The following is a 13,916-nucleotide window of genomic DNA, read 5'->3' as shown; positions in this document are numbered from 1 at the left end:
CTGTTTCATGGTTCAGAGCAGCTCAGATGTGCTGGCAACAATAAGAAAAAATCCTGTAATTTCACTTGTATCAAGCTGTTTGCTTTAAAGTCATTGATATGTTTGGCCCAAACCTTCCTCTAGTACAGATAAAGACAACCAGATTTACATCAGATGAGAACTTGCAGACTGAGAAGTTGTTTTTAGTAATAAAATTACTTACATATACACATACACCATCACTTGAAAACTACTTTTTTATATTTTCTTTTAACATGCTTTTTTTTTTCTCTCCTCCAAATGTACTTTCCACAAGGTTCACAAAAGAAATGTAGTGCATAAGATGGAAAACATAATGCATTATTAATAAAACTTGAAAGCAACAGCTTAAAAGGTAATCTTTAAGTAAACTGTAAATCCCTCCAATATGTCCTGTGAGTTATGTAAGCATCCTGAGACAGACGGAGGATACAAATTAGAGAGAAGTAAGGAGAGAAAAATCAGCAAAAAACATCATGAATTGGAAATCTATTCCTTTGTTTCTTTCGGCGAAGTAGAAATTATGTTCTCAGCAAATACAGCAAAAAGAGCACAGAGGACTTTAAATTCTCATTTAAGTCATAGTAATGCAAATCAGGAACAATTCTGTGAAGCTCAGTAGAATAACACTATTGGGAGTGAAATGAAAAGCAAGCTCCAAAACTCAGCTCTTGAATTCAGTTGCAACAGCACAGACCAGCTACTGAGAACTACTCTGAAGGGAAGTGCATCTGAATCCTTTAGTCCACTTATTAAAATATTGATAGCAAATTGGTTCTATAAATACAAACAAAATGGGAGGAATGCTGAATGGCAATATCTAGTCTACCATCCTTCCCATTCTTCCCCTTTCTTCCTTCAGCAGTACTGCAGAACCTCCCAATATTCATCGTATTTATCTATGACACAAAAGCACTGGAATTTCTCAGGTAGAGGCAAAATATAGTTATGGCACATGTCACAGGAGAAGTTTTTGAGCTTCAAAGAAGCTTCTTGAAAAGAGGGAAAGGGTATTTAAGTAGGTCTAGTGACTGAACTACCTACTTACTCAGTTGTATTGAGTAAAATGAGTAAAGCACATGTACAACACAGATGCAGTCTTAGCAACTTGCAGAAGACTGTACATGACTTCCAGGAGCAAAGTTCTGTTTCTCCCATCTGGCAGACTGATACTCCAAGGCCAATGGCTTGTACTTTGATACCACAAAATGCCATGTCGTTCTGTCAGGATTAATTCACTTCACATATTGTGCTGCAGCACAATTTGCGGTTCTGAGTTTATGAGTAAGAAACAGACATGATTTTAAGAAATTCTCTCTGCTGCCATAGAAATTCAGTTTTCGCACACAAAAAAAAACCCAAAAAGAATGAAACGTACAAAAATGCAAAGACAAACCACACCAACCCAAACAAAACAAAAATCCCAGAAGGTTTATCTCACAGTGGAGCTGTTCTATATCCTCCATGACTTCCTGAGGGTACTGAGGGAGCTGGCAGAGGAGCTTGCCAAGGTGCTCTCCATCATTTATCAACAGTCCTGGCAAAGTGGGAAGGTTCCAGAAGGCTGGAGGTTGGCCAGTGTGACACCCATCTACAAGAAGGGCGGGAAGGAGGATCGGGGGAACTACAGGCCCGTCAGCCTGACCTCAGTGCCAGGGAAGGTTACGGAGCAGATCATCCTGAGTGCCATCCCACATCATGTGCAGGGCAACACGGGGATGAGGCCCAGCCAGCCTGGGGTTATGAAAAGCAGGTGCTGCTTGATGAACCTGATCTCCTTCTATGACAAGATGACTCACCTAGTGGCTGAGGGAAAGGCTGTGGATGTTGTCTACCTGGACCTTAGTAAAGCCTTTGACACTGTCTCCCACAGCATTCTCCTTGAGAAACTGGCTGCTCCTGGCTTGGATGGGTGTGCTCTGCCCTGGGTTAACAGCTGGATGGACAGCCGAGCCCAAAGAGTGGTAGGGAATGGAGTTACACCCAGCTGGCGGCCGGTCACAAGTGGTGTTCCCCAGGGCTCAGTATTGGGGCCAGTCCTGTTTGATATCTTTATCAACAATCTGGATGAAGGGATTGAGTGCATCCTCAGGAAGTTTGCAGATGACATCAAGTTGCAGGGGACAACGCTGACCTGCTTGAGGGCAGGAAGGCTCTGCAGGGGGATCTGGGCAGGCTGGACTCGTGGGCCAAGGCCAGATGCATGAGGTTCAAGAAGGTTCAGTGCTAAGTTCTGCACTTGGGTCACAACAACCCCACACAACGCTACAGACTTGGGGAAAGGTGGCTGGAAAGCTGCCTGGAGGAAAAGGATCTGTGGGGACTTGTTGACGGCCAGCTGAACATGAGCCAGCAGTGTGCCCAGGTGGCCAAGAAAGCCAACAGCATCCTGGTATGTATCTTAATGTATCTGAAACAATGTGCCCAGCAGGACAAGGGCAGTGATTGTCCCCCTGCACTCAGCACTGATGAGGCCACACCTCAAATCCTGTGTTCAGTTCTGGGCCCCTCACTGCAGGAGGGACGCAGAGGTGCTGGACCGTGTCCAGAGATGAGCAAAAAGCTGGTGAAGGGTTCAGAAAACAAGTCTGATGATGAGGGGCTGAGGAACTGGGTTATTTAGCCTGGAGAAAAGGAGGCTCAGAGGGGACCTTGTTGCTCTCTACAACTCCCTGACAGGAGGCTGTAGGCAGGTGGGGTCGGTCTCTTCTCCCAGGTACCAAGCAACAGAACAAGAAGCAATGGCCTCAAGTTGTGCCAGGGGAGGTTTAGATTCGATATCAGACAAAATTTCTTCACTGAAAGTAACAGGCTGCCCAGGGATGTGGTGGAATCACCATCCTTGGAGGTGTTCAAAAACCATGTAGATGTGGTGCTTAGGGACACAGTTTAGTGATGGACTTAGAAGTCTTGAGTTAAGGGTTGGACTTGATCTCAAAGGCCTTTTCCAATCTAAATGATTCTATGATTCTAATTTTGTGTCTTTGCCATTCTCCTCAACCAGTAACAGAAATCCTGAATAGATGGCAGGCCTTATGATGATTTACAAAACTGCCCAAAGAAACATAGGTTTACTTGATAAATCATAACATTAGGTTTTCAGAATACAATTTTCTTAATTTAGCATTGTTTAGAACAGTAATTAATCTGTCCTGACCTGCAGAGTACACAATTTCCTGCCTGCTACACCTTGGAGTTGTTTAGAAAATTCTCACTAGTCTATAAGTTTACTAAAGTTTTGGGCGACAGTAGTTTTGCTCCACTGCCGTTACATACTGGTTGCATCTTGAAAGCTTTAAAGAAGCTAATGAGTCTTGGTTTTTTAATTTTCAAAACTGAAAATTAGAAATAACAAAAACATTTCAAAGTACAACCAGCATCTATGTGTTGGGTGGTTTTCTGTTTGAATAAATATATAGATTTTCAGATCTTATTTTACTGCTAGTTAATTTTATATACAATCATAGTTCTTTTATGAAGACTAGCTTGCCATTTCTCAATTCTCTTTCACTGGAATATATTGCTATAACCACAGTTGGTAGAAAATATTTACCTGATCTACTAATTGGCCATATTTTACTAATATCAGGGCCTGAAATTTCATTTTACTTATGAACCAAGCAAGCATACACATGGCAGTAATGTAAGAAAGGTGGAACTTAATTGCTTTTAACATCTATTCTGAATAACAGTACTTAGCACTCATAAGAAGCCCGTGAATGATATCCAACATTACATTTCAGCCCTCACCAAAACCAAACATAAAACCAAATAAAAACTCTGAAGACAATGGTTTGAACCAAGAATAAAAATGTTACTCAGCAACTTTATTTTTTTTCTTTTGTTTCTCTCTTTGAATCCTTTATTTCTGTAACACGATGCCAGAACCCTGACACAAACACCTGGGCAAACAGTAGTTACCTAACCCCTTGGAATAAGGCAAATGTTTTCCAATTAAATTTGGTGTTTCTTAATACTGTTCCAATTAAACAACAGAGGTACTTTGTACTGTCTTAGGGCTAACAGTCCACTGGGAGCATCAGTATAGATATCTATTAAATAAAATGTAAAGATTTTATCTGTTTGATTAATAGGAAAATACTATTGTAAAATGGTTAACAGGTAATAGATTAATCTGAAAATTTACTTGCCACTTTCCAGCCACTTCACTAAAATATTCTCTTTCAATGTAAATAAAGGATGCACTGTATTGCAGTGGTGATGTACTGCAATCACATCTTTGTTCACACTTTTACCAAGATGTATTAATTATGTCAGCTGGGTGAGAGGGATATGGAGGGATAAGAGTGAGGATGAGCAGTAGACAAATTCCAGTGTACCCATCCAGGATTCCTCCTAAAACCCTCGGGCATCAACTGCACTGCTCTTGCTAGCAAGAAGAACAATGCTGGCTGCAGCCTGAGTGGGAAGCCAGGTCACCCTCCGTGGGCAGACACATGGTGGGAATTACAATGCAAAAGCATATCTGGCTGCTTGTTGCAAAACAAGTGATCCATGTCAGGTCCCCTTGCAGGGCCTGCCTAACACCTCTTAAAGGCTGCTTAATGCAGATACCACTCCACCTATTACTGCCCATCCCATACCCTAACTAGCAGTTCTAGCATGAAATGCTTTGCCATCCTTTGAACATTTTGAGACTTTGAAACTTTTTTCCTTCTTGGAATAGAAACATCAACAATTTTGATAAATATTGGGCTTTTTTCCTTAAAATCACCAAAAAAAAAAAAAAAAAGCAGGGAATTTTTACTTTAAAAATTGCAAAATGTAACATATAAAAATTAAAATCATTGTTGTTGCTATTGTTTTCCTAAAAATAAAAAATAAATTGAAACAGAATATTTCACATATCCAGATTAGGGTTTATGGTAAAGTGTTTTCTCTTTGTCTGTAGTCAGTCGAGGGAACAGCATCTTGAGTAAAGGATTCATCCCCATTTTAAACAGTTGGGGTAATCTTCTCTTTGAAATGCCTAATTTTGTTTCCATTGTCTATAACCAGGGATTTGATGACTAGGTTGGATTAAAAAAAATAAATAAAATCTTCTGAAGGTTGAGAAAACTAATAAAACTAAGGAAACTAATTCCATATTTCTCTTTGATGGCAAAATTTAGGTAAAAAGTGGGGCTAAAACTTCCAAAGTATAATTGTAAAAAGCAAACAAAAAAAATGCACTCGCTCTAAAATTAGTTGGTTAAGAAAGAGAATTGTTTTATCAGAAAATGTCTTACTGAAAAGTTGCCTGGTAATATTTTGGAAGTTCCCTGTTGAGCTCTAGGAAGCCAACTGGGAGAGGAGGCTGAAACCTTAAAAACAAGGCAGAAGACAAACTAATGTTTTCTTAGTCTATTTTTATCAAGTCAGAAGGAGAAAAATTTGAAGAAGCTTTATAGAATAGAAGGAATCTTGCTCCTTAAGATGAGAAAGAATAAACTATGAGGGTCACTATGATTCTGTGTTGGTTTAAGTTTCTTGTCCTTTAGGTATAAATGAAAGGTAATGGCTTAAAATTATGCTCATAGACTACATGTATGCACTATGCACATTCTGCCCATTTGGTCATCTGCTCTTCTGTTTCATTTGGCTAATGGACTCTTGGAGGGAATATTTAAGCTAAAATTGAGAAAGGCAGCATTAGCCCAAATTGCAAAACATGGTGGGTAGATGAAGACTTGGGTTAAGGTGCCTAAAGTCACCAAAAGTCCAGAAAGTCTTCAGGAGTCTGAGCAGCCAGATCTTGGGGAAGGCCCAGAATCACAACACAGTCTATACAAAAGAACTTGACCAATTAATTCTGTCTTAAAAACCACCATTACCACCATCAAATATGTGGGAAAATGGCAGGAAAACCAAACAGCAGTAAAAACAAGGGCTGATATTTTTAAGGAAGTAATATCTATGGTATTAATATGATCAATTAGAATATTGTTACTAAATAACTCCTGTGTTATTTTCAAGTAAGTCTCTGCCCGGTATTTCAATAATCCACTTTCTCTGAATACACCATGCAGAAGGACAACAATCCAGTCTTGCTATGCCAGGGAAGGACCTGTTAATCTCAAGTTTAACATCTTTGCCATCAAACAGCTTCCTCTTGCATTTTTTGTCCTTGATTAATCAAATTCAGGTCAGAACACCATTTAAACACAAATATCCAGTGCTATAAGATACAGGTGAGGTGTGTTTATATCAATACTTTTGGAAAGAAAGGATGCCCATCAAAATCTTTGTGAATCCTTGGCATTACAGCTGGGATCAAACTTGTGACATCTGAGTAGAGCTTAGGGCAAGAGCCCTCTTTCCTAACTGCTACACATGGGATGATTTGTAATGCCCCTTAATGCAATGTCGCTACCTTTTTCTACATGGTTTGCACCAAAGCCAGCTGACCTGGTTGCTTATGCCTCCAAAACCAGCCTTTGATTGACTATAAATAAAATACTATAAACTACAGTTTACAGCACAACTATATGTTGTCTTAGCTAGCCTGGACTACGGAATTTTTGGCAACTTTGCACTTCCTGGCTCTGTTAGTTTCATTAATTATTAAAAGCCTTACCACCTTCTCACTAGCTTCCCACAAAGCTATTCATTATTCTGTTTCTGAACTGCTGAATAAAAGTGGAATTTTACAAAACTGCTCAAGGTACAAGGATAAAAATTACAAATCAAATGGGATTTGGGCACCTGTGTGTCTGGAGTTCTTACTTAACAGGAACTATTTTTAACTAATTGTTATAAACAATTTAAGAAAATTGAGATTCTGAAGAGACTTTATTCTTGTTTTCTCCAGTAATGAGAATATATTCAGAACTGATGACATCTAGAAAGACTTGTCCAATAAATTTTGGTACCTTTTCTCATTGCCTGTGATCCAAATTTAATATATAGTTTATATTTTTATAATATTTATAGTTTATATAATAATATAGTTTAAAATAGGATTTCATCAATACCTGCTGCTCATGGGAATGAAATATAGTATTAAACTTTTGCAGTTTCTAAGTTAAATACCCACTGTTTTGCATAAGGCATTAATATGCAGTTTGGCTCAATCTATTGCATTCTGTTCTGCATATATTATGATATTCTCTTTAAATTTGATTTAAACACACAGTTTAGTTCTCCTCTTGAAAGTGCAACCATAGACACTCTAGGGGTGAGGAAGGAAGATGATGTGACTCTAGTAAAGGTGGAAGCAGATTTTAAGTTAGTTGTACATTATAGGAAAAATAAAACTACAGAGATCTAAGAAAGTAGCAACAGCAGTTTCAAAAAATAAAATTAATAGTAATTCAGGGTAAAATAAAAAAAAAAAAAGAGAGTTTCCTTTAACTAGTGAGAACATTTCATTCTGTTATGGTTTTGGGTTTTTTTTTTGTGAATGATCATCTGTTACATTTCTTTTGCCAGAATACACCAATTACATTTCTAGAAAAAAGTTTGTTTCCTGGGATATTTTATTACTTAACTTGACAACTGGGATATTAAAATATCTAATAAATATTAAAATTCATAATAAGTACCCTCTAAATAGATAATTTATTGCTACATAGCCTCAAGGATCTTTGCCTTCCACTTATTTCTCTCAGATAAGCTAAACAGTGTCTTTCAGGGCAAGTTAGAATCTCCCAGAAAGATTGCCATGAGTTAACATGAGGCTCATTCCCTTAATTATTCTTTTCAAGTTCTTAAGCAAATGAACTTATATGACCATAATCAGCTGAGAATAAAACCACAGGAAAGCCATTCAAAGGAAGTCTCTGAAATAGAACAGATATGGTATAACTTATTATCCTGTTTTAATATGGAAAGAAAAGTATACTAATGAGTGTACTTGCTCACTTAGAAAGTTTATATCGAGTAGTTAAAGGAAAATTATATTTTTATTCAAGGCACCATGTCCAAAAAGCACAAAATTTTCTGAATATTGCTATTTGATAAAACCATGATAACTGAAAAGCTATTGTTTCATCTTCTGAATTACAACCCATCTATGATTTAAATTTTATGTCAAATGCAGTGTCTAGAACAAATAATCTACCCTACTTTCCTCCTTTCAAGTGTTTTTTCCTGAGCATTTTAGATTTTTCCTGAGTTTAATAACTAATAATTTCCTCTCAAACTATACATCCTTTGTCAGTTCTGTGCAGATGATAGTTACTAGTGATTGTAAACTCAGAGGAAGTCACTGCGCAAATCAAAAGAGTTACTAGTGATTGTAAGCTCAGAGGAAGTCACTGCACAAATCGAAAGTTTCAGAGCTCTCTCTGACATTTTTCACTTAACTGTTTGCCAGCTTAACTATGCTAGATCAGCCTTATGATGTATTTGGAAATTATCTGTTACTTCTACAAAGAAGGTTTAATAGTTCTTTGAATAGATAAATGTTTCTGCAAATCCTAATTTTTTTCCTGAATTAAATTCTCACTTCATAATTCTCTCTTTGATCCATAGACCTCAGAATTAGATAATTTCTTTGCAAATTGCAATAGGCTATTCCTTCCTGAAAGTATTTTTAGGACTGTATGTTTTCTTTTCTTTTTTAAAGAAACATTTATTTTTTTGCTTACTTTTAAAGCTGAAATATTTTTGCACGCATTCCCACACAATATGCTAAGATTTTTTTTTATAAAAATGTTTAGAAAAAATGTTTATATTCTAAGTTATGAACCATTGTAACTGCTGAAAATTAGTAGTTGTAAATTAAGGCTTTTAACAGCTTTGCACTTCTCAGATTCCCATCTAACATGATTTAGAGTGTTAAACTATGTCATAGCAGATAGCAATACATAAGATATTCAGCCCTAGATTTCTATTTTCATCTTCAGGTTTCCTTAAAGTATAACCCTTTGCTTTATAAACAACTGCTCCCTTTTATCCATATCCTCCTTTAAGAGATGTTACCCACCTTCAGTTTGCAAATATGTGGGTTTTACTACAGAACTGCCTGGAATAGCAACTGTGTTATTGAATATTGCCATCTTAACAACATACATTTGGACTAGTATTTACAAACCTGCTCTTAACTTAGACGTCATTGTCTTCTTGTAGCGATTGTCTTAATCTGCCCTGTCAGCCTGTAGTACATTTCTTATTAAGCCCTGTGCATGGATATTACAGCTCAGTTTCCCCATTCAGCATCCTAAGTACATCGTATGAAATTACCATAATGTATCCGAGAAGAAAGCCGGATTACACAATGAGCTGTTCTGTCGCTTTGTTTGTTAATGGCTTGTTTTCCACAGGCAAACTTTCTCCATTATGAAGAGCCCACTTAATTCTTTTGAAAACCACCACTACAAACCCAGATCCACTACCCTCCTGATTTTGGTAGGAAGCCACCACTTCTGCAAAAATCTGCAACACTACTGTTCTGTCTTGTGATTTAATGGTTCTCTAGTTGAATGGCTGTTGTGGCTGCAGACAAATCCTACTGTTCACGCATAGTGAGTCTGTCCCAAATGTATTGGACTCCGTGCAAATATTGCAATTGATCTAAACACACAGAGCTGTTTATTGAGTTTGTGGCTCATGCCTAGAACAATAGAGCTTAAGCAATAGGTCAGACACAGAACACAATATTTCTGCTTCTGAATCCGCCAAAATTACATGGTCTGCAAAACATGCTAGTGTGACATGTTCAAACCTCATTGACCTTGCTCTGGTGATTGTATGGAACTGTAAAGCAGTAAACACAACTCATGTAGTCCAAAAAGACTATGTGGATTAGCAATTTCTTTGAAGTTGATTTAAATATTATCTAGACATATTGCAATAGTATCAGGCTATTTCTTTCTTCTGCTCAGTAATTTCCAGTTTTCTTGCCAGGAGAGACTGACCGATCTACTTTTCACCTAGGAACAATATTTCTTGGACAACAAGGTGGAAAAATTGAGGCCAGACCCACTGGTTTACTGATTTTGGAGGAAGAACAAAACTTTTCTTTCAATTAGCCAAGCACTCTGTCTTTGATTGTCTGAGTAGTGATATTTTCTATCATTACTATGACTTGCAATACTGCCAGTGAAGTCAGTAGGAGTTAAGCATGCACAGTATTTCTCTAGTGATTAAGAATAACGTATGAATGAAATTACCACTCCCAATATTTTATGAGATCACTTTATGAACCCAAAGTGAAATGGAGAACTGTTTATACAGTCCAGACTAGAGTAAAGTAGCTATCAATTATAATTAGAGATTTCCCTGTAAACTAATAAAAAAGTTCTGCATACTAACTGTAGTGCACTCTGATTTAAAACAAATGTTGATTTCAGTCAAATGTAATGGAAATTATGGAAGCCTAACTGGCCAAAAGGAAAAGCTAGCTATTGTTCAATGATTTCAATAAAGTCTATTTTTCTTTTCTGTTAGGAAAGCAAAGCCAATGCTTATAATAAAGTTAGTGGGTAAATCAGTCAGAATTTTTAATGACGACTGAGTCCCATCAGAAAAAAACTACTTCCAGAATTGGAAACTCTGGTTAAAATGCTATTTTGCCCCTGTCTTCCTTTTTCTTCTTGAAGAGGTAAATTGCCAGACTCTTTACAGTGACTTGCTAAAATCCATTTCTCACCTTTTCCACCCTGAAAGTATTGAAGATCAAGTGTTTAAGGACTCCTCCCAAACTAAGGGTGTGTTAAGGCTGCTTTTGCATTGCTCTAGTGAGGGCAAAAGGGAAGAAAGGGACCATAGACTGTGTTATATGAGCCTGTATTCATTCCCTTTAATAAGTTATTAAGTGTGGCTTAACCAAGGATAAAATAGGCACCATCCCACCCAGCTCCCTAGTAAGCACCAGTGACTGTCCCCAGATGGATTATGATTCAAAAAGATGGACTCGGGGTTTTGATCCCCAGATGCTTGACATCACAAGCAAAATATGAACTCAAAGCTCTACACACAAGTGAGTTATAACCACAAGAATCTGGAATAAATTTGGGAAATAAATCCCAAACTTTTTTTAACTTGTCATATCCCATGAGGGTAAGTGGGTAAAAATGCTGACAGGTGCTTTTAAACCTGAAAGATTGACATAAGCCTCCTTTGATTTGCACAGCCAGAGAATCCATGAAAAATTCTTGTCCTGATGAAGTACTTTTACCACTGGCTTTGAGGGGAGAAAATTTTTTGTCCTCTGCTTCATTGAACATGTGTATTTAATCATGTAGTGATGAGAATACATCATGGAACTATCCTTATATGGCAAATTCTTAGCCATGGGCTCTTCCTGAATAGTCATTCTAAAGTTCTAGGCTTCTGAAAAAGTCAGCATTTTCATTTTTAACTTGCTTTATTTTAGGAGCAATGAAGTAAATCACTGCTGCTGTCACTGCAGCCATTTGTCTGATCCTGCTTCTCTTGGCCCTTTGTCCATGATTCATTTGGACATGGGACACGTTTGTTGTAAAAGGCAGCTGAACAATTATGAGACAAAGGTGTGGTGGAAGGTGTTCCAGCGTTAAGCAATGTTCAGCATTTTGCATTTTGTTTAAAACATTCACTGGCGGTAGTACACTTGCATTTCATAGATTTCTGTGAGCAAACCCTCCCCTAATCTGAAAGGTTTAAATTTACAAATCTGAATGAACTCTGTGAACTTTTCCCCCCCACATATTATTTTGAAAAAAAAAATAAAATCTTTCTGATAAGGCTACTTATTGTAAGCAGGTGATTGCTGTGTTACCAGATGCACAATTCTGGTTTATGCTTACTGTAAGCATTAAAAAAATAAAACAAAGGGAAACTTCTATAACAGCTGAACATCTACTAGTTCCTAAATTATTCTGAAACTTCAAATGTGTTTAATGCTTCCTTAGGTGACTGGGACCTCCATGTTTTTCAGTGTCTGTACACTGTGCTAGATTCTGTTAAGCCTTTAGGAAATTTGGTTACTTCTCTTAGATGAAGTATAAATGAAAACTCAGCTCTTGAAGATATTTTGTTAAGTTATTCTTCTACAAAATAAAAATAGTAAAAAAGGCAAAAATCTAGGTGTGTGGCAGAAACATTGAGATGCAAAGCCTGTTGAATCAGTACAATTGAGTTAATTCAAGTGAAGTGTAGTAATTAAAATGTGGAGGGGCTTTTGAATACCAAACACAACAGGAAGCTCTTTACTCTTGGATGTACTATTGCAGCTGGAAGATATCTTTGTATTTCTAAAATAACCTTAAATAACTGTTCTTTCTGCTTATTACTTATGAACAATACTTGAGAAAATAGGTTATTAAAGTGTATAGTATAGATTACCAGAGCAATCTATTCTGAGAGTTAAAGTCAATTAGCTCATTGACTGAAGAGGAAGATTCAAAATCTCCATTTAATAACTTGCTGTGGTTAGTCACTCTGTGGATTTTTAAAACAAACAAACTCAACTCTCCTTTTATTAAGTATGTGCATGGATTTATTCAATAACTTGAAAATAGATTAAAGTAGGGAGATCTTAGAAATTAATCTAAAAGAAATTTGTATATCAGAAGTCCAAAGTGTGCTATATGGAAAATGGAATCTCTCGGCAGGATTCAGAAGTACAAATCCCAAGGTCTTCTAGAGAAGTGTAGTCTGTGTCTGTTAGCAACCAAAAAAATAGCAGATGTCTAGCTAAATTCGGGAAGAGGGGAAAAATGCTGATTATTGCATTTAGATAACTAACCAGTTATTTAGTGTTTAAAGGATAGATATAAGCCTATATATTTTAGTTGTTGGTTGTGTTTCATAAATTCCTCTTCATATCATTAATTTATCCTCCTCAAAAAAAGCATTTCTTAGGAGGAAGTTATCAAGCAAATTTCAAGTTGCTCATGGTGAAATGTAAGAGCCCAGACTGCTGCATTGATAACAAGAATTATATTTTTAGTTTTTGTAAGTATGTTGACCATATGTCCTTGAATTTAATTTACCAAAGCTAACACTCTTGAGGTTGTTAAATAATATATAGAGGCATCATTGTAGAATTTTGCATTTGGTGACTTATTGAATCATTTTTTATTAATACAGGGCTTTTAATCAAATATTTAAAGCCTCACTACAGTATACTACTGCTTTAGTAAAAAAGAAATAAATTATTGCAATCAATATATATCATACCAATAATCACAACACATTGTGTTGTTAATTCATACTCACGGGCACTTCTGTCATTATTCCACTGAAAGGTAAGTGATTTCTAAATAGTATTAACACTGGAAGTGATGAAAGATAGATGGACATGAATTTCAGTTTCTCATCTTCATAACAGAGTAAAGGAAAAACTTGTAATATTTTCTTTTCCCTAGAAGTCCCAGAGAAAAAAATAGATATTGTATTCTTAAATAAGTATAAATTGACATTGTTCAGTTTTGGTTAGTGTCTTGTTTTGTACATCTTACATCAACACTCTTACAGGCTCGCTTAAATACTTGTCAAATGTTAAGCACTCCACATTCAGACTGATTGTGGAATTATCTGAATTTTCAGGAATCATGAAAGCTGGTTTGGGTAGCTGCAGAAACAGAAAGAGGATCAAAACTGGTTTGTGAACATAAAGAATTTGTAATCTGAGCATATATCCCTTTATGCAAAGACTTTCTGGTTTGGTTTGAAAGAAAAGCCAGCCCTACTTCTCAGCTTTACTATGGAAAGACTTTAGTCTTTTCTCAGATAGTAAAACTTTCTATGGGAGGTATAAATTCCTATATCCAAAGTTAAGCAAAAGCTTAGAGGATAGAAGGGTGCTCTGAATAAACACTAAGAATAACTGATCATATAAAAAACAAAGAAAAGACAATTAATTACTTATTTACTGAGAATATCAAGCATGTTTTGAATGTAAAAATTTGACAAATTTTTGTTTTACTCAGCATTATTCTGTTTTTTAACCATGTAGATTCACTTTAAAC

The sequence above is a fragment of the Falco rusticolus genome, chromosome 4 (assembly GCF_015220075.1).
Source record: "Falco rusticolus isolate bFalRus1 chromosome 4, bFalRus1.pri, whole genome shotgun sequence".
NCBI lineage: Eukaryota > Metazoa > Chordata > Aves > Falconiformes > Falconidae > Falco > Falco rusticolus.
Note: the sequence above shows the minus strand (reverse complement) of the source record.